The following is a 26,349-nucleotide window of genomic DNA, read 5'->3' as shown; positions in this document are numbered from 1 at the left end:
AAGTGAAAGAAAAAGTGAAGCGTAAAATCGAATACAAGATATGTCACGTTCAGTGCCGGACTTATGCTATTCTATACAGGATTCGTGGAATTCTTAGATTTGGGCTTCTTCGGTAAAAACTGATAATGATTGCTATGAGATAATGGAAAAGAAAGAAAAAATCAAGATTCTCAAGGACAATAAAGAGCTGTAAAAGAACGAAGCTCTGTATACATTAATACTCTCATTTTTACAGTAATTTCATAATTGTTTTCGCTTTCAAAGTGGGGTTTATGGTGGCGGAATCATCTGTTCTCTCTGGATAACGATACATTTTACAAGGTTATCAGCGTCCTTTTCAAGAGCAATTTGATACATAGCATTTAGTGAATATGAAGCAAACGTATATTATTCACGCTTTAAGATTCCCTGTAGACTTTTACGAAAGAATTACATTTAAAAAGGAAAGTAAGGCAAATGTGAGAAATCAGTCAAGAACACGTTCAAGGAAAGGAGGAGGGAAGAGACATACCCGAGTATCCTAACCACAAAAAATAATGAACATTATTTTGCTTTCGTCTGATGGATTGATGGATAGACTGATATTCTCCCATAAATCAAGCAAGACGATCAGGCTGAACGTCCTTCTTGGAGACATCGCAAGGTCTCTGCGGCCACGACAGTGAAAATTACCCGCCAGAAGACAAAGAGGACCGGAGCCAAAAAATATGCGATCGAAGTCGATGGAAGTTTCAGATATCAAATGCACTTGAGAGATGAAGAGGAGGGAGGTTTACCCTGAAACGGAAGGACGTGGAAGAATCATGGCTTAACGCTCTGGATGAAATTCACTGATGATGACGTAAACACTCACATGCACGAGCGGGAAAAACAGACTTTGTTCTTTTTCTTCTTTCATTCATAATTTTGAGCCATTCAACGCTGACTGATGTTAGCTGTTCTGTTATTTCCTTTTATTTTCTTTCAAGGTCTTATAACCCCATTCTTTTGGGCTGTTATGGACTCCAGTAAACATCACGTAGGAGTAAAAATACTCTACTCCCACTTGACCATGACATTTGAGGAGGATAAGATAGGGAAGAGGCGAGTCAATATAAGGTGCAGCAAGGAAGGCAGCACAGCGTATGCAAAAGATTAGCAACGACTTGGAGCGTCTAGAAAGCCACGGTGGGAGTATATGATCCGATTGTCAAGCCACCTCAGCTGTATGGAAGCAAAGTGTTAATGTTGAATGTGAATAAAAAAAAGGGGGAGAAGCTTTAGAGATAACTGTATATGTGACATAAAATAAATAGGAAAATGTGAGAAATGAGAAAGATAATATGTGGCAAGATATATGTATTTTGAGATGGTATGACCATGTCGTGTGAAAACACACACACACACATATATATATATATATATATATATATATATATATATATATATATATATATATATATATATATATATATATATATATATATACATACATACATACACACACATACATACATATACAAATATATAGACAATAAGCACAAGAACCATATCAACAGCAATGAACGGAATTTCTTGAGCAAGCATACCCAGTTGCTACCAAACAAAATAACTGAACACCTCACACCGGGGTAAAGTAAATGTTATGTCTGGGTTCATTAAAGCCAAAGAGTCTTACCTCTCAACCTTACACCAGACGCCATATAAGGGTACTCGTTGCTGACTTTTGCCTTGAACCTTGGTTCCGTTTTGGCTGCGTCCATAATTAAACGTAACGGTTTATTGTTGTAGAGACACGAGTTGAATTTGATCTTTTGTCGTAGATATTAAGTCCATAGCACTTTTCACTGATGTCTTGTGCAAATGTTTTTAATATTACGTTGGTCTGAGAGAAAAAAATGGTATCATTCTTTTAGTGGAGCAATAGCCACGGCAAAGCATATGTTATGCTATTTCCATCGTGTATTAACCAGCTTAGGCTCACGCTGCTATGCAGGATCTTCTATGCAGCCTTCGTGTTGAGTCTCCCATTAAAACTGGATAAAACTAGCAGTCGAGGCCATATTCAGAGTCTTAACATAGAGTAGAAGAATGCCGTTTTAAACTTATCTGCGGCTGTTTGATCGCATTGAAAATTGATTTCCCTTAGTAACAGCTAGCATTGATGCTATGAATATTCTACACACACACACACACACACACACACACACACACACACACACACACACACACACACACACATACATAAGATTGCACGCAACTGAATAAGAAGTTTAATCAAGCTGCTTTTTGTTAATTCGTTTAAATTTTGATAGCGACGATGCAGTGTTATGGTTCTTTTCGTGCAGTTCATTGTTTCCATAATCTTTCTTTACATACCTTACATCTTATGGAATTTTACGATAAAATTTTATGTATATGTTTATGTATGCATATATATACATACATATATATATATATATATATATATATATATATATATATATATATATATATATATATATATATATACATACATGTATGTATGTATGTGAATTGATTAAACTTAAATGTGGTTCAGGTTCAGAATGAGATTTTCCATTGTTCCTGATGAGGACTGAGGAAGTCGAATGAAGGCTTCGTACGAGGCTCTCTGACAACAAACAGTGCAATTAATTCGCGTACTTCCGGATTTCTTCAAAATTTAAAAGCATTAAATGCTTCAATGATCTTGAATGGCGTAAGAATAAAAGTGTTCACTTGGAACGATAAATAGCCTGCGGATAAAATGATAAGCCAACGATAAACGCAGACAGGACAACTGATAGATGAGTAAATGAACAAACAGTTCACATTACTGATTAGATAAACGTCATTTGGCGGAAAAAAGGATTCGTAACCATTAGAAATGTTAAGTGTATCGTGTTGGTGTTGTGGTCTGAGTCGGATAGGATTTGTTTGCCTTTGTGGCGGCATCTGTAACATTGAAAATTCTCTCTCTCTCTCTCTCTCTCTCTCTCTCTCTCTCTCTCTCTCTCTCTCTCTCTCTCTCTCTCTCTCTCAATGAAGTAATTTTTATCTCAACCGAACTTGTTCATGTCTTTTCTTTATGAAAATTATTTTCTTAAGGAGTATCCAATCTTAAAATTGGTAATGAGAAGTCAATCTTATTGATCGTTCAAATTACGCTAATGGAAGGCAGTAAAAAGATCGAATACATTTTTGGTATGAAAATAAAAACATTAGACAGTTTATAAAAAAAAAAATTAAATCTTCAAATCAATACTTTAATGGTACTTCGTTAAAATTACTAAAATCGAATGAAAAGTAGGAAATGGATTCTTGGAACACACCTTGATTATAATTAGAGCAGACTTATACCTCTCTATTTAAGATCAGAATAAAGTATGGACTGTGAATAGTGATTAAAAACCTGAAAAGGTAGAACATATGTGACGCTAACATTTGCAGCCAATCTTAGTGTTATCTTCTAGTGGATTGTTGGATACTAGATGCTTGTGAGTAGATGATTCATACACAATTTTTTAAGAATATACTTCATAACCTGAGCATGAACTGCAAAACAAATAAGAAAAAGTACAACAAAGTGCGCATGCACAAACACGAAATATAGATTTGGTGAGGGATGAAAATTTGCATATCTGTGAAAGAGCAGTAACAGAAGTTGTGATGGCCTAACTAACAGTAGCACTGTATTCGAGAATTTTAATTGCCTGATCGTTCCTTTTTTTTCCGCTGTTGCTTCCAAAAGTTTTCCTTTTTAGTTTTCTGTAAAAGAAAACTGTTGTGCCGGTTTTGTCTGTCCGTCCGCACTTCTTTCTGTCCGCCCTCAGTTCTTAAAAACTACTGAGGCTAGAGGGCTGCAAATTGGTATGTCGATCATTCACCCTCCAATCATCAAGCATGCCAAATTGCACCCCTCCATCCTCAGTAGTCTTTATTTTATTTAAGGTTAAAGTTAGCCATAATCGTGCTTCCGGCAACGATATAGGGTAGGTCACCACCGGGCAGTGGTTTAAGTTTCATGGGCCGCGGCTCATACAGCATTATACCGAGACCATCGAAAGGTAGACCTATTTTCGATTGCCTTCATTATACGCTATAGCGGCTGTACAGAAAACTCGATGGCGCCGAAGACACTTCGACGCATGGTTTACTTGTTTTATTTATTTCTTGGTTATAATATGCTCTTTCCGAAAGATTTCCCTTCTTTTGCTTAGTCATTTACTCATTTTCAATTTCCGCCAACGAATTAATGTCATCATATTACTAGTTAGCAATATTATGTAACTGATTTTTCTTTCCTATTTCTTAGGTATTTCGATGTGAGTTTTTTTCAATTCACTAATTGTATATCGAAGTTTTTGTTTGCGAATAACCATTTTATTATTTCCTGTTATCTCTACTGTAAGAGAAATAGTTTTTTGTTCAGTTTCTTTGGCATTATTTTAATAAATATTCATCATCCTAGGCACCATTCCTTATATCACTGTTCACCTCAAATTCATTTAAAATCTTTTCTTTCTGTATCCATGGTCCTTACGCCGAAGGGGAGAGGTGAACACCGCTTCTGACCTAACACAATTCGCAAACGCCTCGTTCTGGTCGTTTGTAATGCATCGCATCGTCGGGTCATTACGGGTCATGTAAATAGTGGCTCACGGATCACGAACATTTCGGGTCAAGGACGAACACAAACCCATCTCCTTCTCCTCCTTCTTCTTAACCTCCTCCTCCTCCTCTACTAAAATGTAGCTTATGTTTGAGGGGGGCGGGGGAAGGAAGTGAGTCAAGAGGGACTGGCTATGAAACGATTGGATGGAGGATTAAAGGTCTCGCCTAAGGTTAATTCACCAAGATAAAGTCCTCCTCTTTCTGGGGATTTATTCTTTTACTGCGTTTAGGAAATGGTGATGGTGTTCCTCAGAATGCTTTTTTCATTATAGGGCTTGTGAATATGCAGAGATATAATGAAAGATCCTTAACAAATCAAGATTATTCTAGCCATATATGTTTGTTGTTTGTGCTATGCTGGCGTCTAAAATTGAATATTCAATAAGTTGGACAATGTGATTCAGTTGGCGAACTGAAATATAACCTTCACAGGTTTTTGTTTTTTAACATCAAAACGAAATTCAGTTAGGTTTAAGATAATAACTTTCCTTTTGTCACTGTTCAAGAATGACAGTATGGATCCATCAAAAATCCTGATACAGTATTATGGAGAGTATAAAGTATATTCGAAATTCTGTATGACATGTTGCCTTCATGAGTTCAAGGCTTCATAACTGCTTGGCAACATCGTTACTACAAGGAATTTATAGAGAGAGAGAGAGAGAGAGAGAGACTTATCGACTCTGAGTTAAAACTTCTTTCAGAGTATAGTGTAAGAGGCTAACTATGTGGTAATAACCGTACTATAATTGTTCCCCTCTTACTTTAACAAACGTTGAAATAAAATTTAGTTACAGGACACCAAAAGCGTAAATGGAAGAAAAGGAGGTACTTGTGTTAAAGAATTTAGAGTAACGCTGAATGAGAAGCGATCATCTTTCATAAACAAGAACGCAGCAGTCACCTACTCTGTTACCTAAAAGAAAAAAAACTTAAAATACCCTCTCTCTCTCTCTCTCTCTCTCTCTCTCTCTCTCTCTCTCTCTCTCTCTCGTTCAGTAGGCGACAGCAAAATGACAGATGTTTGTGCCGGTTACTGTTATACCCATTTAAGGACAATAAGAAGTCAGAATATCGTACGTGCAAGAACAAATAAATGACAGTCATGCTTTATGATAGTCTGTTAACCGTTGTCGACATGACAGCAAGTCACTACACATCCGATATTTATTCATCATATGTACATGATTAAAATAGTAAAGAACCAAAATACCAAGGCATCAACTGAACTATGATTATTATTTTAGACACACTAAATAATGAAGGACCTAAATACGAGACATCCAATATCCTATGACGAATAGTAGGCAAAACTAAAATAATATACGGTCAAAAATACTGAGGGAACAATTCTCCTATGAAAATTATGCAAACATATATACCAAATAATGAAGGATTTAAATGATGAGGGTTTCCATGGTTGACGTATTTGATAGATTTAATCAAAATCGAACGAATAAACAGCATAAAGAACTTATGTCACATAAAATGTCTAATTCCTGTGGACAAATATGGGAGTCGATGGCCTCTGCCTATTTTATAACTTACAGCACAAACATCTTTTTTAGTCTTAAATGTAAACCCTCTTTTCTCAAGGTTACTGATGGACAGATAAGGTTATAGAGGAAGACATTCAGTTGCAATCTTTTATATATATTTTCCAAATGGTATTTATGGGATTAAACTAATATATATTTTGTAAATTTTTACCCAAAAATTAATATCTCATTATGTAAAAAGAAATTATCGTTTTCTGAAACAGGCTTATATTTTAATAACTCGATTACTTATTTGAAGAATTGCAAACTGAGACACGCATATATAAACAACTCGATTATCACCTGATGGGATTAGGCTTCTAATCAGGCGGAAACAGTTACAAAATTAATTGTACTGATAAATTACTGAAAACAGGAGTTGTCAATAAAAAAATTTTTATCTTTAAGTTTTTATTCAATAAATTATTTACAAAAGATTGCAACCAATCTCGATCTACATACAGTTTACATTTAGAATACATTGCTCTCAATATTGCAAAAAGTCTTTGTGAAATGCTTAAAAATTTTATCATTTAAAAAGGTTTTGACATCTCTTTGGGTCATGGAAATCGTTAGAAATAATCAAGCGGTGCAAATGTCAATGAAGCTTTTAAAACTAATAATAATATTCCCTTCCGTTAAACAGCAACCCAGTAGAAAGGTTATGAAAGCCTTGTCTGCCCCGGCTAATAAGTAAATCTGACAATTGTCTTATAAGAGAGAGCGAAAAAATGTTCTCCCAAGGGATAGAAACAAGTGAAGTAGAATGGTGTCAAGAGTGAATGGGTATCCAGGTGCAGTATGGCTGATGATGAAATCGCCCAGCCCGGTAAAAGGGAGCGAGTCATCCTTTGACCGTGGATTTTCTTTCACGTAACAGCGGCGAACGTACGAAGGAACGAGTACTTTACTGTATTTCACCTCATTTTCGAGGTGAGATGAGGTGGTTATGAGGATGTTGTTTGTGAGTCACTGGATACAAGGTGTCTGTTGTAATGTCTGTGTAGAAATAGTGATGAAAGGGCAAAAATACGTATTGTCGTACACAGCATCATTGACGGGTATATGTATATGTATATATATATATATATATATATATATATATATATATATATATGTGTGTGTGTGTGTGTATTATAAAGAACACTGACGAGTTTGCACGAAGATTAATTATGTGTCTCAGTGCTTGCGTAGAAGGAAAACAATATAATTGATGAAATCCTTTATGATATTATGCATGTGGGAATGTTTATGTAGGTGATAGTATGGAATATGCGTTGTTAGTGTGTGTGTGTTTGTTTTAATTTGCGTTTGATATATTCTTGTCTATTTTTCTTGCAAACCTTAAATCTAGTGATGAATGGATGGCTTCTCTCCCATTTTCTGAAAAGACGTAACGAAAATGGGAGAGAAGCCATCCATTTGTCACTAGATTTGAGGTTTGCAACAAACACACACACACACACAAACAAAGCATATTCCAGACTATCACCAACATAAACATTCCTACATGCATAATATCATAAAGGATATCATCAATTATACCGTTTTCCTTCTAGGCAAGCATTGAGACACATAACTAATCTTCGTGCAAACTCGTCAGTATTCTTTTACGGGGAGAAACGCTCCAGGTCACAAACTCTATTAAAGCCAGTGATTGGAAGAGATGTTTTCCTTTCTGTGAGAGCTCCATTCATCGGCTAATTCGACCACCTGAAGCATGACACCGGATGCACGGACCAGATTGGATGATGGAGATAATGACACTTCTGAGACCCACTGACAAAAAAGCTGTTTGCTCTGGGAATGGCGATCGAAAAAGGTGTGAGAGAGTGTTTCGGATTAACAGAGTAATACTTTTAGATTAATAAATTGAGACTTTGGAAGCTACTAATGAGAATCTGTTTGTTGTTATTCATATTTAAGAACAAAGACATTTTTATTAAAGGGGTTTATTGTATATTTCTAATTAGCAGAGCATATATATACTGTATATGTGTGTGTTTGTGTGTCTGTGTGTCTGTGTGTGTATGTGTATGTGCGTGTGGTATGGGCGTGTTCCCGTATGACAGTGAAGAAGACATCTAAATATACTTATTTTTCCACAGCTTTATATATATGTATATATGTGTGTGCATGCATTTATATATATATGTATATATTAATGTATATACATAATGTATGATATATATATATATGTATGTGTGTATATAAGCAATCTACGGTTTGCATATTTTCCAAATATTGACAGATACACCTTATGGATACCGTATCTATTAGGACACATACAGGGAATCTGCTGAGTAAGTGAAACCCTTTTCTTGTAGGAGGCGAGTCTAGAGCGATTGCATTTGGGGCTAAGCCCATGGGTGGGGCTGCCGTGACACATTCGGGCGTAGAATAAGGGCGTGGGTGTCCTTGACTCCACTTCGCGCCGTCGGTACCTCATGTGGGTGAATCAGTCGGGTTAATGTGGGTGGCGAGGTTGGAGGAGGAAGAAGGGGGGTGCAGGGAAAAGATGGCGAATTGCTAAGTGGGTTTTTGTGCTCTACTCTTGGGGGAGGTAAATAGGAAGGAGGGAGGAGTACAAGGGGAGGGGGAAGGAAGAATTGAGAGAGATAGAGTTGTTAATTATACTGCAAACTCAGTTAACATCTCCTTTTTATGACTGACCTTATAGCGAATCAGTCATACCAATTATTTGTTGACGTTTCTCTCTCTCTCTCTCTCTCTCTCTCTCTCTCTCTCTCTCTCTCTCTCTCTCTCTCTCTCTCTCTCTGTTGCTGTCTACCAGTTTTTATACATAAGATCTGTTGCATATACACGTGAGTAATTATATATATATATATATATATATATATATATATATATATATATATATATATATATATATTATATTATATATATATATATATATACATACATATACAATATATATATATATATATATACATATATATGAAAACAGATTCATTTAACTGTGAATGCAAAGTACTAAAGTGGTCCTCTTTTATCATTCCAACTTGCCATCACAAGAGTCAGATTATTCCCTTATATAAAATGTTAATTTCTCGTATCAGCTATGGATCGCAGACATATAAACTCATGAGTATTCACATTATTCGTTTCATGGCAATTCAGTACACGCACTTCACCTCCGCAGAGCAAACGTGACTAACGACGCAAGTCGACGAATTCTGGTTTTTAGTCCCGAGTAGGGTTCCTCCTCTGTTCCGGCCCTTGTGCAAGTCTCATCCGACTTCTTTTGTTTTCCTCGTTCACTGATAACCACTGTTCCATCACTCACCACATGATTCATTCGCTGATAGGACGCCCTCGAGTCACAGTAACGCTCAATTATGTGAGAATGTTTTTTTATATTTTATGCGTGATCGTTTTTTGAAACAACCATTCCTAATACACGGTTATGGGTGGAGGTATGAAACAGCTTTCGTTCACGCGGACGTATGCACGCATACATTCACACACAAACACATACACACCCAGAAACACACATTATATATATAAATTTATATACATATATATATATATATATATATATATATATATATATATATATATATATATATATATATATATATATATATATATATGTGTGTGTGTGTGTGTGTGTGTGTGTGTGTGTGTATATATGATAGGTTCCAGGAGTTTTGCACCTTACATTTTTATACTTTCAAATGTCAAGCCACAAATGGCCCATTAATGTCATACACCCTGTGTCTTCGGACTAATTTGTACCTGAAGGCAATTACCTATATGGTAAGTGCCTATAACCTGCTTGGCTACTAGCATAACCAGATTTAATAACATTATTTTTGTTAACACTAGGCTAATAATAATGCTATTCTGCTACTGGGGCGAGGTGCAATACCGATGTATGTATGTCTAGGCAGTTAGTTCAGTACGAGTTTCATATGACTTTGCACGACTTGTTACGATTCCAATAAGAGCTAGAAATCATTTTACACCGAAGTGTATGATTCGTCTGGAGTATGTTTTACTAAAGAGTATTTCTATCGATTATTAATGATACAATTCCTAAATGTATGATTAATCAAAATAATAAACTGCGATATACTAAAGTACAGACACACTGAAATACAAAAACAAAAAATTTTAAGTTATATTTTAGTAGGCCCTAATCATCTTAGTACCTTACGGTATTAAAGTAGCTGACCTGAGAACCTTTTTAGAGAAAGCCTGTAGTTTTTGAAAAACTGTCTACTTCTGCATTATTTTTCAAGGTTGAACTCATAAGAGAACTGTTTTTGTAACGATTCAGCATTACTGTTCATTTCTCATATTTTCATTTTGTCCCACAGTGAAAAACCCTATTCAAATACCCATTCGCAGAGCATCCTGGAGGATTACACCAACCTCCACTTTAAGCGCTTTGTCGCTCCTTTACAGAGGCAGGAAAAAAGGAATGAACGGATGAAAGTACAAACGGAAAGACAACAGAATAAATGGAAATTAAATACACGAATACCACGAAACGAGAGAGATTCATTTGGCATTTCCGAACAACTTTTACCTTTTTTTCTTTCAACTTTGATGAGTCACAGCGTGAAGCAGGCCGGTAATAATGACGTATTTGAAGGATGATAGATTTATTGGTTTCTGTAAGTGAAGTCATCATCGACTGCATTACCTGAGATTTATCATTTTTCTAATTCCGAAGATATCGCCGCACAACAAAGGTCATGACTTTTACTTGCTGACTTCACGTAATTTAGATTATCATTTCTTAGTGAACTTTCCTATTAGTTACTTCTGGAGCATTTTTTGTATAAAGGGAATTGAGACGGGCAACCAGAAGCCCTTATTTAGCCCAAGCTCGCAGATAACGAGAAAGATTGTGAAAAGAAGAGTCGGTACGAGCAAAAGCAGGAAGAGAATTCCTTATCTTGAACTGTATCTCGGCTAATAAACGAGTTTTTTCATTTATGGGTGACTGCAATTTTGAAATTTATGGAACATTTCTTCATCATTTATGAGAGGGAGTTGCTTTTCCCTCGGCCTCGCGTGGGAGAGTACTACTTCGCCTACCTGGCCACTAGGGCAAGGGCATGAGCCACCCACAGACCAAAACAGGCTTCTTCTGGCGTCAATGGAGGGCGTTTTTCTCTTTGTCCCTTGTGTCCTCTCTGTGTCATGCTGCTATTGGAGTCCCTGTAATGAAGAGAATGTCCCAGTGCCCAAACAATGTCATTTCCTCTTTGCTTTCTTGATTTCTTCTGTTAACTGTGGATGGTCTGTGTAAAATACAGTAAATAAGTGATGGATAAAATGAATGATCACCATCTAGGGCTGAATCACCATAAAGACTAGTAACCAAAGTTAATTTTGGTTCCTTGGTGTATTTCTTTTTTCCTGAAATTCTCTCTTCAAAACCGGTAGCTCCTCAGAATAACGCATACACACACAAACACATACATACATACGTAATACATACATATATATATATATATATATATGTGTGTGTGTGTGTGTACAGAGTCGCTCAAACAACCATTTCATTGTAAAGATTGCGCAAGCGTAAATCGTGCGCCAACTCCAACGTCCCCAAACCAAGGCGCCTTGCCCCAAACGACCTGATCTTTGGCGCACGAGCAGCGGCGTAACAGCCGAATGTAAGGCTCACATCAGTAAGTTCTGCAGTCGGTTAACGCGGGCCGGGCAGACAGGAGGGCAGGCAGGCAGCCTTGAGGGGCCCCGTTGTTATGGTTAGGTGAATGTGATCCCTGACACCGATGTCAATGCTTAAAGGGTTAACTGTATGCCAGAGGCGTCCTCTGTGGCATCCTCCTCCTCCTCCTCCTACTCTCGGAATTTTAGCTCCAACTTCTTCAGGACTACTTTTTTGTAGTTCTCAAGGATATGTCACATAACTGTCATTGAGGACTAATGCGTAAAAGCGATTCCGTCTGTGGCCCTTACTTTGCATTATATCATATCCTGCATGTTATATGTCGATATGAAAATACATGCATACATGAAGGTGCGTTTTATATACAGTATATGTATATATGTATATGTATATATATATATATATATATATATATATATATATATATATATATATATATATATAATATATATATATGTGTGTGTGTGTGTTTGTGTGTGTATACACATTTTCCCCTTATTAGAGAGGTTGGTGCCAGAAAGGTAGAGCCTGCTCATTCGGAACAGGATGTTAGAGGTGTATTTGCTGGACCAACACCTAATTTTTTTACCACAGCAGTAATAATAATATATAAAAATAACAACCGGATGATAAAAAAAAACTCGTCCCTGAATTCATTGATGGTTATTGTCAGTGGTTCGCTCCCATCAGGTGGCTATCACTTATCAATTATAATTCCCCTTCGGTATTATTTCCCAGGTGGGGCGAATTGGATGTTAAATGACATTTGTAGCTTAATTTTTTTGTATAAAAATGTCAAGGTGATGTGATCAACATATACATATAATATATATACATACATACACTCATATATACCTGTATATATATATATATATATATATATATATATATATATATATATATATATATATATATATTATTTCCCAAATTACCTCCCCCTCCTTTGTTGTTGTTGGTTGTTCATTTACTGCCAGCCGGCTTTGGGTGATCGATATCTGTCTATCGACTTAAAAACAGGGGTTTAAAAGACATATTTTTGATAAAGATCTTTCCTTAGTAATCTGGCTTATTCGGGCAGCAGGTGCAATAGTATCTGTGTTAATAGGAGGGAACGAGGTCAACGCGGGCTGGAAGATATGGATGAACTTGTATCCCCAACACCTATCGATATACGTGCCCTTTCAAAATATATATATATATCGATACGCCATTGCTTGGAGTTTCGAGGAGTCCCAGCCCCTTTACGGAATGCATCTCACCACGTGGAAGAAAGGAAATCGCTAGTCATCCACGGGCCGCCTTCTACACGCCCTCGGAAAAAAGGTAAAGTGCCCTGGAAGAGCCCCATTTCAGTCACGCTTTTGGTAATATTTTAGAAAGCCAGAAATCTCCTTGTATAATGTCCGTGCGCCTCTTGCATCGGCAGTATTAATTCCTTACTCCTTTGGAGATATCATTATTCTTTTGAATGGCGTATAATATACCTCTCATTTATCTTCTCGGGCTTTAGATATAGTTTCATTCAATCTACTAGTTCCTCTTTATATAATGTCATTTATGTAAATACACCTTTAAATGTGCCCACGTGTTTACGTAATATTTCCCTCAGTAACCAGAGCCCTATGCTCATATGAAATTCTCCTTTGTTTTTCTTTTTTTTACGTTTTCCCGTACCCACGAAGTCAGAATCACAAGGCTAAATTATTTAAATACCTGTCTCACAGAGCCTATTTCAAACTAAAACCACGGAAAAACGTAAAAATATATATATATAATATGTACGTGTGTGCAGCATATACAAGGATGTATACATTAAAAGGGATTGGTATAGAGAGAAGTTACAACTAAGAGATAATAAGAATGGCATAACGTCTATCTTTAGATGCTTAACCGTACTTCAAAAATCCTTGAGAGAAGGCTCGAAAGAAGCCATCTCTTTAAATAGCAGCCTCGTAAATTCTCTTCTGAGAAGAGACTCTTGGGACGACCCTGTTGTTGCCATAAACAAGAATGTTTGAGCCTCTGAAGAACGAGATTGGTAACGGTAAATAAGTTTCGCCTTTTCTGTCGAATCACGAATTCAAAACTTTTACCTTGAGATGCTCCAAGTGTCAAAAAGTGTTGCTTTAACAGTGAGTGTCGCTTTACGTTATTCAAGAACTGTTTTACCGAAGTGAAAAATTTGCATATTCTCTCTCTCTCTCTCTCTCTCTCTCTCTCTCTCTCTCTCTCTCTCTCTCTCTCTCTCTCTCTCTCTTAGAAACATGTCTCTTAGGTCCGTTTCAGAAAAGTAGATGTTATTCTTTTCATTTTTCTGTAGTAACAAAGGAAAGCAAAAGGGTTGAAAATGACCGCAATTGTTTAATAATTCTGTTGAAGGAAAGTGATATTAATGCTCTCTGCTCATTTTGTGACCGAAGAATTCCTTTGACTGTTGCTAAAAATATCTTGAAACACTCGAGTGGGTAGAGAGCTCCAGATCTTTAAAGAAGGGTAAAAAAAATCTTTCTGATAGAGAATTAAACGGGCTTTACAACATGCATGGTTAGGCTCCTAATATAACCGAAGAGAATATTGATTAAAGTTTTCTCAGAATAACTTTCATTCTTCTCGCACACACACACACACACACACACCAACTTTTATATGTATGAATACTTAACTTTTTCTCTGCGTTTCAACAGTAATTACTCTTTTTTCCTTACAAATTACGCAAAGGTTAGTCTTTGAATACTATATCAGAGTAAGTCTTTTCCCTTGCAGAAAACAATTGTTTCTTGCAGCTCAGAGATAATACCACATTTGAATATATGATAGCTTGATTCTATAACATGAATACAACAAGAAAGAGATAGCGAGAGAGAGCCTATTATACAAGAACGCTGGACAAGTTTTGCCTTTTATCTAGCCCCGTGAGAATTTTCCCTTACCGCAAGGTCATTTTCCACACATCTCTCTCTCTCTCTCTCTCTCTCTCTCTCTCTCTCTTAACCCCTTTCCATCCATTTCCCATTCCTTCCCCCCCCCCCCCGCCCCGCCTCACGCTTCCTCCTGCTCTGCTTTTAACTCGAAGAGAATTCCCCCTCCTCTGATCTTGATGCTAGCCAACACAAACTGGGTAGCTTACTGGCCTTTTGTAGACCAGCCCTAATGTCACAGTATTTGGAAATACTACAGAAAAATTGCCCACCCATTGTTTGTCTTCGAGGAACCGTGACCTGCTCATGTCACGCGTTTAGAATTGTGGTAATAAATTACTCCGTTTCCCATATGTATAATTAAGTTCTGCTATCATGCTACTTTTAAGGCTAAATTCAAAGGTCAAAAGGCTTGTGGTCTGCTTCTAAAAGTGCCTTGGAAGATCATTCGTCTAGGCTCTTGAAATTATCCTTTCTTATGCCGACAGTCTAATTGCTAGGCGAACTCTACGACTAATGAATACAACTTAACCGCCAGTTCGAGGCTTCGAACATAATTCACAAACACTTTCCAGCCATCTCGTGGTCTTCCCTCTTTCAGGAGACAAGATCTCGAAAGTGTCTCGGTAGTGCACTCAGATCTTCGAGTTTGTGGTTATGTTATGAACACCTTAAAAGAAAGACATCACAGTTTTTTTTTTTTTATTCAAAACATCGGAAATATATGGGTCAGTGTACAAAATCATCACGTCAAGTCGTCTACTTCGGCACGTAAGTAGAAGGAACAGTCCAATAAAGTAATAAGCTTTTGTAACCTTTCCTATTGGTTGCACGAGTGTGAACAAGTGCACTAGGATGTTCACATACGTCTGTTTATTTAATGAATGTTCGCGCATGGTGAAATCACTTGAGTAGAATAATAGTGCATATTACATCCTTATTCACGGACGTCATGCAGCTTTGTCTCTCATTAAACAGTTATTGTTATTGTCGTCATAATCTTCATGTTTTTTTTTTTACTTCCTTTCTTGTAAAACTGGAAGACTTGTTTTTCAGGCAAGAATTGAATCCAGGGACTTGAAGTCTCGTAAATGACGCTAACCCCACCTGTCCCAACAAAGATTTACTTCAACTTTGTCGTCAGGTTCCCGTCTGTTGTTTGTGTACTCTGTATGAATTAAGTTGGCCCTGAGAGTTTTTGGAATGGGTGCCAACGACCTCCTCTCGGTATCCTTACGTCATGCTTCGCAGCGCAGAGGGTCAGCCGGTTTTATCAGCCATTCATTCCAGTCAGTTACAGAGCGTTGAATTCTCTGCCTCCCTTTGTATTTTCTTAATAGTTTAACCGAAATGCAAGTTAATAACTAAGGAGAAAAATTCATTAACCCTTCTTACGGTGATCGCTCTTGATATGGTGAGTCACATCTTCACGGTGTCTTTACCATAGAAGAATATGGTCTAATATTTGGTCTCTAATTATTCTCTCTGTATTTCGAGGGCTGAATGGCAGCTTTACAGGTGTTACAGCGCGTGAATGTTGAGCAAATTCTGAGAGCTCTTCCTCTGGCTTATAAGAATATCTGGATGTTACATTCCAGGTCAGAACCAGTGACATTTATTCCTGGAGTGATCAGTGTTGTGTGAACTTTCGAATGCTTCTGTCCCTCTGATAATACTCACGTCTTGGTTCTTATTCATGCGTTAATTACATCTTTTTTTTTTCTTGGTTTACAATATATTCTGAAACGGTTATATAAAGGATCCCAATTGTCGAGATTTGCAATATACAGTTCTGATATGTTATGCAAAAGCAACAGTATTATCATTTTTTTTGTCGGTAACCTGTTCATTACGCCCAGCACATTTTCATCAAAGAACCAGAACCGACACCCAAAGCTATTCCTACTGCGTACTTTGAATAAATATCTCACACTTTTGGTGTCCCACTTGTACCCTTTATTGTCGCCCACTGTTTTGTAAATGTTGTAATAAAATTAAAGTTTCCGTACCATTTATTATATGCCTTGGCATTTAAACACGTTTGAATAACATAACTGGTTGGCCTTTGCAAGTTGGGTTTATGCTTCCCTACACATTCGAAAACTCTCGAGTCATCTCATTATCACTGTAAAATATTTTACCACTATTTTTCTGGTTGCACTTCGATACAGTTTTTCACACACTGTAAAATACAGGCCTTGAAGAAGAGTCAGGAAGGAAGTAGGAAATAAATGTAAAACTGTCTTTATGATCGATATTTCTAAGAAAGTATTATTTCTCTCTCTCTCTCTCTCTCTCTCTCTCTCTCTCTCTCTCTCTCTCTCTCTCTCTCTCTCTTCACTTATCTTCAGGAGGGTAGTTACATTTCTGGGTGTGTTCATACGAAATAAATTTAACTCGGTTAACCACACCCTTCTTCCTTCAACGAAACTTGTTATAATTATTTCCTCACTCTTGCAATGTATGGGGAGTGGTAATGAAAACAAGAATTGTGATATCCACCGAGGCAGGACCCTTCTCTCTCTCTCTCTCTCTCTCTCTCTCTCTCTCTCTCTCTCTCTCTCTCTCTCTCTCTCTCTCTCTCTCTCTCGTTTGAGGCTATATTGGCCTAAAGAGTTTCTAGGCATTTTGCGATTTCTAAACTGCACTCCTTAGGCTACATCTCAAACCACTTCTCTCTCTCTCTCTCTCTCTCTCTCTCTCTCTCTCTCTCTCTCTCTCTCTCTCTCTCTCTCTCTCTCTCTCTGCGTATTTTTTACGACAGTCATTCCCTCAAGAACATTTAAGTGTTCCTAAACAATTTGAAGTTTCTAAATTACTGACCTTCGTTCATAACTGCAGCCAGACAACGCTCTGTTTCCCTAATCTCTTTATCTATCTGTCTATCTGTCAATCTAGTTTGCCCTGAGACTGTCATTACAGTTTTGTGATAAAAGATGAATTGGTGACACTTACGAGTAACGATTTACAATAAAAATGACTATGTGATAGCTCTATGAAGTTTGACATAACCAAAAAACAGTCATTGCTTAAAGTTTCGAGCAAAATTATTAAAGTTTTGCAAAAGTCTAAATACTTGCAGCCATTTTCCTTTTTTATTGAAGAGCATTTCAATATGCAGAAAATAATTGTTTTACTACGTCTGTAAAATCTAATGTGCAGCTGGATTCCAATATCCTTTTTGCAGTGTTTTTATATCTTCATATTCAAATTTGGGTTTCATCTGACCAACAGCTGCTCCTGCTTCCCAGTTCTCTTTAGCTAAAGCTCGTTTTAACCATATAAAGAGAGTTTATGGGAAAGTAATTTTTCACATTATTTTGCCATTGAGGAATGCTAGTAATGGTTATCCCTACTCGTTAGCACTTCTTTACCTTTCAACTTTTCATTTCGGAAAAGAAAGCAGATTTTTTTTTTTTTTTTTAGAAAAACACTGTCAGTAATGTCGGATCAGTGTCCATAATTAATTTCCTGACTAGTAATTTTTTTCTCATATAGGCTAGGTAGAACGTAATTGCTTGGCACATTGCGATTTATATTTCATGAAGATTTAGCCCCTATATTGTACAATATATGTTCACGTGTTTTGCAAGGCTAATGATATAAATGAGTGCTAGATACCCTCATTCATATATAATTAGTTAATTTAAACATGAATGGCATTTAAAACACATATGTTGTAGGGTGCTCCCCTAAGAACCCTTTCAACACAGGCTCTCTTTTTTTGTGTGTGTGTGTCAAAGAGAGGCATAAAATTGTATGGTGAGGTGAACGCTAATTCGACCTTGGGTGCGAGCTTCGTGCGGGTGTAAACTTCTTTATCACAGTACTTTGCGGAACTTATTTGACCAAATAGATGTGTAAAGATAAGACGGCCAATCTAAGCCCCCTCTAATTTCTCGGTGATTAGCGGGAGGTTTTTGATTTAAAGGGTCTTTTGATCTAAGTCCTCCCTGCTTTTCAGGTCCATTTACGGCACTGGAAGGTCCGGCTTTCGAAAGTCCGTGAGGCTGTTCGATTGGGGTGTGGCCGGCCGTCCCGGTGACCCTCTAAAATGCATTAGTTATGAGAGGTCTGTCATTTCAGCTGCTTTGTGAAATGACCACGTGGTAACAAGATACCTACTCGGGTAAAGTAGAGCAGAAGGGAGCAAGTACAAGCTAGTTTGTTCTCAAACCTCCCTAATGCACTCTCAGAGAGAGTGAATTTGGAAAACGTCAGATTCTGACGTTCTCAAACCCCGAAGCTTATTATTTAATCTAAATACCTCTGGCTTATTAACTTCTCCGGCTGATGAGATGCTTTTAACAATGACCTTCGTTCAGCTGCATTCTCTCACACTGTTTTCTATTTGGTATTAGAGATAATTACGCTTAATTTATTGCCGCTCCTAGTAATCCCAGTGTTCTAGCTTTAATCTCTCTGTATAATCGATTTAGTGTCTGTCTTTGATTATCTAAAGATAACACCACTTATGTAACATTAATCTTATGAAAGATTCAGTTTATTTCCATAATGACTAGCTCAGTTTCAATATGTTTTGGAGTTCTGTGGATATCTAGCAGTTTTGTTTAGATATTGCCACGAATCTAACTGCAACAATGACATATGTAGGCACTTCAACAACAACCACAATAATAATAATAATAATAATAATAATAATAATAATAATAATAACTTCCTTACCATCAGCTGTAAAACAAAGCAGAGATCATTTGGATGAATCCCAGTGACATCAGAAAATTCGGTGAAAAGATTTGGTATGTCTGCTACGAAATTCTGTCTCACAAATCTGTAAAAGAGCACAGTCAAAGGTTATGTCGGTTTTATGTAGCAAATTTGTAGAAGGGGGGAAAAAAACAGCATCCAAAACGGGTACATAATAAATCACTATGAATCATTAAAGCTGAAAAATCTTCATTTTACAGCTAGAATATAAAAGCGTTGCTAATGTGATCTAAAGCGTTAACGACTGAGTCATCATCATGACCACGAAGTAAAATTGCATTTAAATCGGGCAATTAAGTAGCCAGAGGCAAATGGCATTCCACAGGGTAATGGTAATTACGTCATGCAAGAGGCCACTGAAATGGCATTACACGTCTTGGTGTAACGACCGAGATTCTTTTAAATTGCACCTCTTCCAGCCCTCATTTTCTTTGTTACGTTCGAGTGGTTATGCTGTTCTGTAGATGAGAATAAAAGTTTATGTACCTAGGTAAGGGAAAGGGGCCAGTCTCTGAAGAGACAAAAAAATATTAGGAAAGAATTCAATGAATAAATTACTGCAAACGCATTTAAACAATCAGGTTATATATATATATATATATATATATATATATATATATATATATACTATATATATGTATATACACATATATATGTATGATATGTATAACCATATTTATACTGTATGTGTGTATATACACATATATATGTATGTATATATATATATTTATATATTTATATATATATATATATATATATATATATATATATATATATATATATATATACACACACAGATACACATTTGTGTATATACAGTCACATACATACATACATATATATTTATATATTATATATTTATATATGTGTGTGTGAGAGAGAGAGAGAGAGAGAGAGAGAGAGAGAGAGAGAGAGAGAGAGAGAGAGAGAGAACTGGTACTCCTAGTGAAGTCCGTCGAAACATGACAATGAACTAAAACAAAACAAAAGTCTTAGAAAAGAGATGTCACATCTTTTGCCATTAGGCAAAAGTGTTATGAGGAAACTCCTAAGCCATTGTGGGGAGCCATCGCCTAAAGAAAGCATCAACAGGCAAGGGTTTCCTGAAGTGACCGGAAGGAAACAACTTTTCCCTCTGCCTTTCCTCTCTAGAAGAGAGAGAGAGAAGGAAATACAGCAATTCCTTTTGAGGTTTGGTAAAGAATAGTTTTAGGCTAAACTGAGACATCGGCCTCAAAGACTGTCCTTGCGTTACGATTTCCAAATGTGCAGGCTTACATAATGTCAGACATCTTAGTAATAAATGCTAGCATTCATTTGCATGCTTTGGCATTCGAGGTTCGTGTTTCAGCGGCAACGATGTTGATCATTTCAATTGCTGTTGAATAATTTTTTTTAACATTAAATTTATATTACTCCCTAATCAAAAATTACTAGCTTTCTCTTGATGACGAAGTATCTGACATACTCAAATTTTTCCGCCAGTGTCAATACTATTTTTGTCAAAATTTAGTTTTGAAATATGTGTTTATGTCTGTATGCATGAAATACTATTTTTTATAAAAATGTCATATTCCCTTATTTTCCTCTTTTTTCAGTCATAATTACAAAATATCCCCCCACAAAATTATTTATAATTAAGACGTTTACTTGCCAGACTTTAAAATAGAACACACACCTACTATTTTCTCTGGGAACCGATTGAATTTCTTTAGTTTTTCTGTTCTCTTAAAGTTAAACTTCATTTTCAAGATCTTAAGCCTCAAGTAGACAAAATTTTCCTAATTTTATTGTAACATAACTTTGAGTAACTGAATTTGATATTTCATTTGGTATGATTCAGTTTCTGAAAGACATTTACGGCGTGCTTCTGATAGCCTTTTTTGTTCAGTATGAATGTCGCTCCATGCTTTGGTGGTCTTGTGTCTCAATCGAAGGTACACGTGGATGTTTGCTGATCCCAGGAAAGGATCTGACCGTGAAGACTTACTGATGTTTATAAACTGGGAGGATTGGAGGTAGAAAGGAGAAATTACAGTCAGATCAATAGAATCTTTTCATGTCCCAGTAAGCATGATGGAGGAATGTAATTAGTAAAAACAAGTAATTCAGATGATGATGGAGTAAATAATGAGGTTTGTTATAAAAAGGGGGCCTAGGCTAGAAAGGCAGCAAAAATTATGTTGTAATTTTTTAAGGAGAAAACATCTGGAGAGGAAGACTGGGGTCTATAAAGGTTTTTTTATGTTTAACCAGGATTAGGTTGCATGTAGGTTCTGCGTAAGGCCATTATTCCGACTAATTTGTGACTGACTTCCCCTCTTCGCTGAGACCACTTGACTTTTATTTCTTCCTTTATCTTGTTACCTAACTTCGTCATTCAAGAGAAAATTATTGTTTTATATTTGTTCTCAAGAAGCAGAATAAGCTGTTTTCATTTACGTAGATACATAAGAAGACCTTGAAGGTGCTTTGTCACATAAAGAGAAGAATTAGTAAAAATCAAATGGTTAAGACTGAAAAGGCGGGATTGACTGAGTGTCAGAGGTAGTGAAAAAGAGCCTTTAGATGTATAAAGAGTGGGTTTTTGCTCCAGAGAGAAAAGAATGCTGAGGGTCATGAAGGTGAGGCATACGTACTGCTCGATCGATAAGTTGGGTTGATCTTTGTCAAGTATTTGACTAGAATTTCCTACTTTGACCAAATAATTAAAATCTCATCGTAAGTTGCTGCAATTTAAAATATTCTTGTATATTTTGAATAAAAGATTGGTACATTCAGTATAAAGGTAAAAACAGAAAAAAATAGAATTTACTATCCTTAGGTGTTATTTATTCACTCTGCAGAAATTTCCTATGAGATTTTGTGAGCGAAGGTTATTTATTTGTGCAACTGCACGAATGTCTCTTGGTGCCTCTGGGTCATAGGGAAGAGGGTTTTGCGATTATCTTGTTGACTGTAATTGTAGATTTCGTCAAGCAATGCTCACTCCATTCCGAGTTCCCTTCCAAGAGCTTTTGCGAAAGGTGCGTTGCAGCGAACACCCATTTGAACAGGGGGTTGGACAGTAAATAGGTCTGTGTTAAGAGAGGCTTTGGGATATCTTTTTAAGTACTCTTCCAAACGGAGATCTGGAATTGCAGTAGCCGCCAAAACGATTGTTATCGTGGCCTCAATAGCCGTAAAGACCGCCGCTGTTGCCAAGCGCTCTTGGTTAGCAATTCTGCGGTTTGGGAAGAAATTGCAGAAATTATCCTCAGGTTAGGCAAAAAATAAAAGGGAAAAATCATTTCTGGCTGTTGCCGATGACATGAACTATCATTAACTGCTGCGGAAATCACTGACCTTCCTATTTCTTTGTTTATATATTTGCCACTGCTTAAAAAAAAAAAAAAAATATATATATATATATGTGTGTGTGTTTTTGTTATATATATACATACATATATATATATATATATATATATATATATATATATATATATATATATATATATATATATATATATAAAATCTTTATGCACATGTCCATATCCAACACTCGGCCTTATGGGCGACCCTGCCCGGGATACAAATTAAAATAGACCCGTTCTATCACAGGACTCTTGCTGGTGGACACAGTTAGACATGATACGATTTCAGGAAGCTCCTGACAGCGTCCTTCACATTACGTGAAGGAGTTCTTGCTTTGGATGTTGGGTGGGGGGGGGATGATGGGAAGTAGTTTCCTCGAGTGGGAGTTCCCGAGTGCGTGTGCGTTGGTATGCCAAGGTCTTCGAGGTTTTAGATTTTCAAGGAAGGTTCGGATTCGATCGCCGTGGCTCAGTCTTCGTTTCCGAGAAGGTTGACAGAGTGCGTAAAGGGGAGGGAAGGAGAAAGTCACCAGTGGACGGTGGTAAGAAAGTTAGCGTAGAGCAATAGAGAGGAGTTGAGACGTAGTTGGTAGTGGGAATTTTTGCTGGTGACCGGACGAATTTATGCATACACACACACACAGTACGTACATGCATACACACGCTATATGAATACATATTTATGGAAAGGGCATGTATGTATTTCAATTACATGCACACACGTATATGTGTATATATATATACACGAGCTTGTTGCTGTTTCCCCGACCCTCCAGATCCCCTACCTACCCCTCCCCCAACCTGGGGCGGACAAACCGGTTTCCAGGGGTGGGTGGCTGTGCCATGCCACTCCTACTGTCACCCGGGGAGGACGAACAAGGTCAGATCCTCTCGGATTTTATTATATATATGTATATATATAGTGAGAGAGAGAGAGAGAGAGAGAGAGAGAGAGAGAGAGAGAGAGAGAGAGAGAGAGAGGGAATCAACTGCATGTTCATTGCATCATTACGCGAAATTGCAATTTTTTGCAATTCATTTTCTCGAAGGGTATCGATCGCCGTGCCTTAAAGCTTCGCTACATTCATTTCCGATTCCAAATGCCCTTGTGACTTACGTCCCCATAAAAATTAAACTCAAATGAAATTGTTTGAGATCGCTCTGTTGCTTTTCCTTTTCCTGCTCGGAAGACTGAGATTGTTTTTGTTCCTGTGTGCGTTCCTTTGCGCTGCAAGTTTCCTTGAAAATGTGGAACGTCATTCACTATACGCCAGTGATTGTGGCCTGAACGAAAGTTTTAGAATCTGTTCTTTATGACATGGTTTCTACATGATTTTGTCTAATATATTTGTATGTGTACCTTCCACCCTGATTTGTTTTTACTGGTGATCAATCAATCAGCATAAGATATAATCGCAGTAAATTGCTTTAAAATCGTTAGCAATGCAGTTTAATTAATAAATATGTAGTACTGTTTTATGCTTTTTTAAATGTCAGTTATTTCTTGCTGCCCTCAGGTACCTGAAAGGAACTTTCGAAATTCGGTTATGTTGGAATGTGGAATCGACCCGCCTGAAAAAGGTAAGTTAAGAATTCCAAGCAGCAAAATATAAACACGCACACACACACATATATGTGTGTGTGTGTGTGTGGGTGGGTGGGTGGGTCGGTGTATGTGTGTATGCCTAAAAAAATCTGTTTACCTTTTTGCCCTTGACTTCTGAAGTATTTGGGAGGGGGATGAACTCCAAACACCCTGCCTACGGACATTCAAGGGCTTATGTGGTGACAGCGTCTGGCATTTCACGGTGGCTGTGTATCCAGGCACTGACCAGGCTCAACGTTGCTTTGTTTCAGTGTCCTGACAACGCGGTTTTTATCTTTGAAATATTGAGCTTTTCAGTTAAAATTTTTCATTTTCGTTCATGATGGATTCCAGGTGAAGGTGGCGTCATTGCTGTTTACCCATTTACTTTATTGTTACACTTAGGCATGAATCATTGTTTGTGATATCTTTTTTTCGAGAAGTCGTCTTTGTGGTTATTTGTTCTTTTTGTTATGCCGATTTCTTACAAGTCCTTTAATTCTCATGTAGACATTCTGTTATTATTTTCTTTTCCTACGTTCTCAGTTATAAAGCCAATTTCCCTTGAACTTCAAGTTATTCAGTATTTATGTGCATTAAATGTGTAATTCACCGCCGTAACAGTTACTCAGTACTCGATGAGAAAGGTCGCCGAGGAGAAATTCATCCTTGATGAATAATAAAAAAAAAATGTCGGAGAGAAAGAGATCTATTTTGTTATTATCATTCCGACGAGTGTAAAAGAAATGATCGAGATTAAGAACAAATCGTCGTTTAACAGCTACGTTCACGAACAGTTCTCGCGTCTACTTGACTTCGAAAAGCCTTCACTCGACGCAGACATTAAATTTCTCACATCAAATTTCTCACCACATAAATAACATAGAAACATTTCTTCATTCTTACGCAATTGGCTTGCTTGCTCTAGACGAAACCGGGCTTATGCCAGCGCAAACCCTTACAGTAAGTGTAGTAAGATGAGAAAGGGAGTAGGAGGCCTGGAGTAGACCTCCGGATTCTGCCTAACCAACAGAGACGAATACTCAACAGCAAGGATTATCTTGGTATGTTCCAAAGATATGTCATATTTCTTTAGTACTGCAGAGCATGAAGCGACCGCACCAGCAATTTATTTTATAAAAAAAATCATGACATTTTCATTATAGTGCAATAAAGATCACCTTGGGTATATCCATACTCTTACATAAATAGTATGAATATAGGACAGTAACAACGCGACCTTCCTCCCACAGAAGAAGCAACTATTAGAATGCGTGGGAACTTTATTGTAAATTCAAACCCACTGACGCAGTCATTATCGTCATTAGGACATTCATGAGAGAGTCTCCTTCAGAATCGTATATATTTTTTATTACAGAGTCTAATTATATAGATGCTTAATATCTGCATTTAATGCGTTAATTAACATTCTTTGAATACTCTGTAAAACCTGACGTAATAATACCTTCGGGTTTTACCTTTTTTTTTATATAAAAACTTATTTCTCTGGAAGATAACTGTGAACATGATGCAGTGTTAGTGAGGACTGAATCAGGAAACGACTCCTAAGCTTCCGTATTAAGATGACAGGTAAAAACGATGTGAGTTTATGTGAAAGTTCACAGAAATTATTGCATTAATCAAGATACGCGTTAAAAACATCCAATTCCCAGTTAAGGGGTGAATTTTATCTTTAAACATCAGTGAAGGCCATTGTTATTCGTCCTTTCATGCTGAGTTTATGTTGAAAGAAATACTGAGGAGAAAAAGTAGTACTAGGTTAGTTTGATATCGATATGTTGCTGATAATTCTCATGTGCCTAATTCCAGCTGATTTTCATGTAAGGCTGTTCCTCTCTCTCTCTCTCTCTCTCTCTCTCTCTCTCTCTCTCTCTCTCTCTCT

The 26,349-nt window shown here is 37.0% G+C and overlaps 1 protein-coding gene across 3 annotated transcripts in view; it reads left to right on the top strand.

Moving 5' to 3' along the window:
- Positions 1-26,349, top strand: part of LOC136829431 (mucin-5AC-like) — a 231,233-nt gene that overhangs the window by 96,262 nt on the left and 108,622 nt on the right. The window contains exon 2 of one of the 3 annotated variants that reach the window (XM_067088049.1): positions 24,379-24,442. The exons of the other annotated variants lie outside the window; for them this stretch is intronic. The gene's annotated coding sequence lies outside the window, so the exon portion shown is untranslated. The remainder of the gene's footprint in view (positions 1-24,378; positions 24,443-26,349) is intronic. 3 annotated transcript variants of the gene reach the window in all.

This window comes from Macrobrachium rosenbergii, chromosome 44 (assembly GCF_040412425.1).
Source record: "Macrobrachium rosenbergii isolate ZJJX-2024 chromosome 44, ASM4041242v1, whole genome shotgun sequence".
Classification (NCBI taxonomy): Eukaryota; Metazoa; Arthropoda; class Malacostraca; order Decapoda; family Palaemonidae; genus Macrobrachium; species Macrobrachium rosenbergii.
The sequence above is the reverse complement of the archived record's forward strand: the minus strand, read 5'-3'. Positions and strand labels throughout refer to the sequence as shown.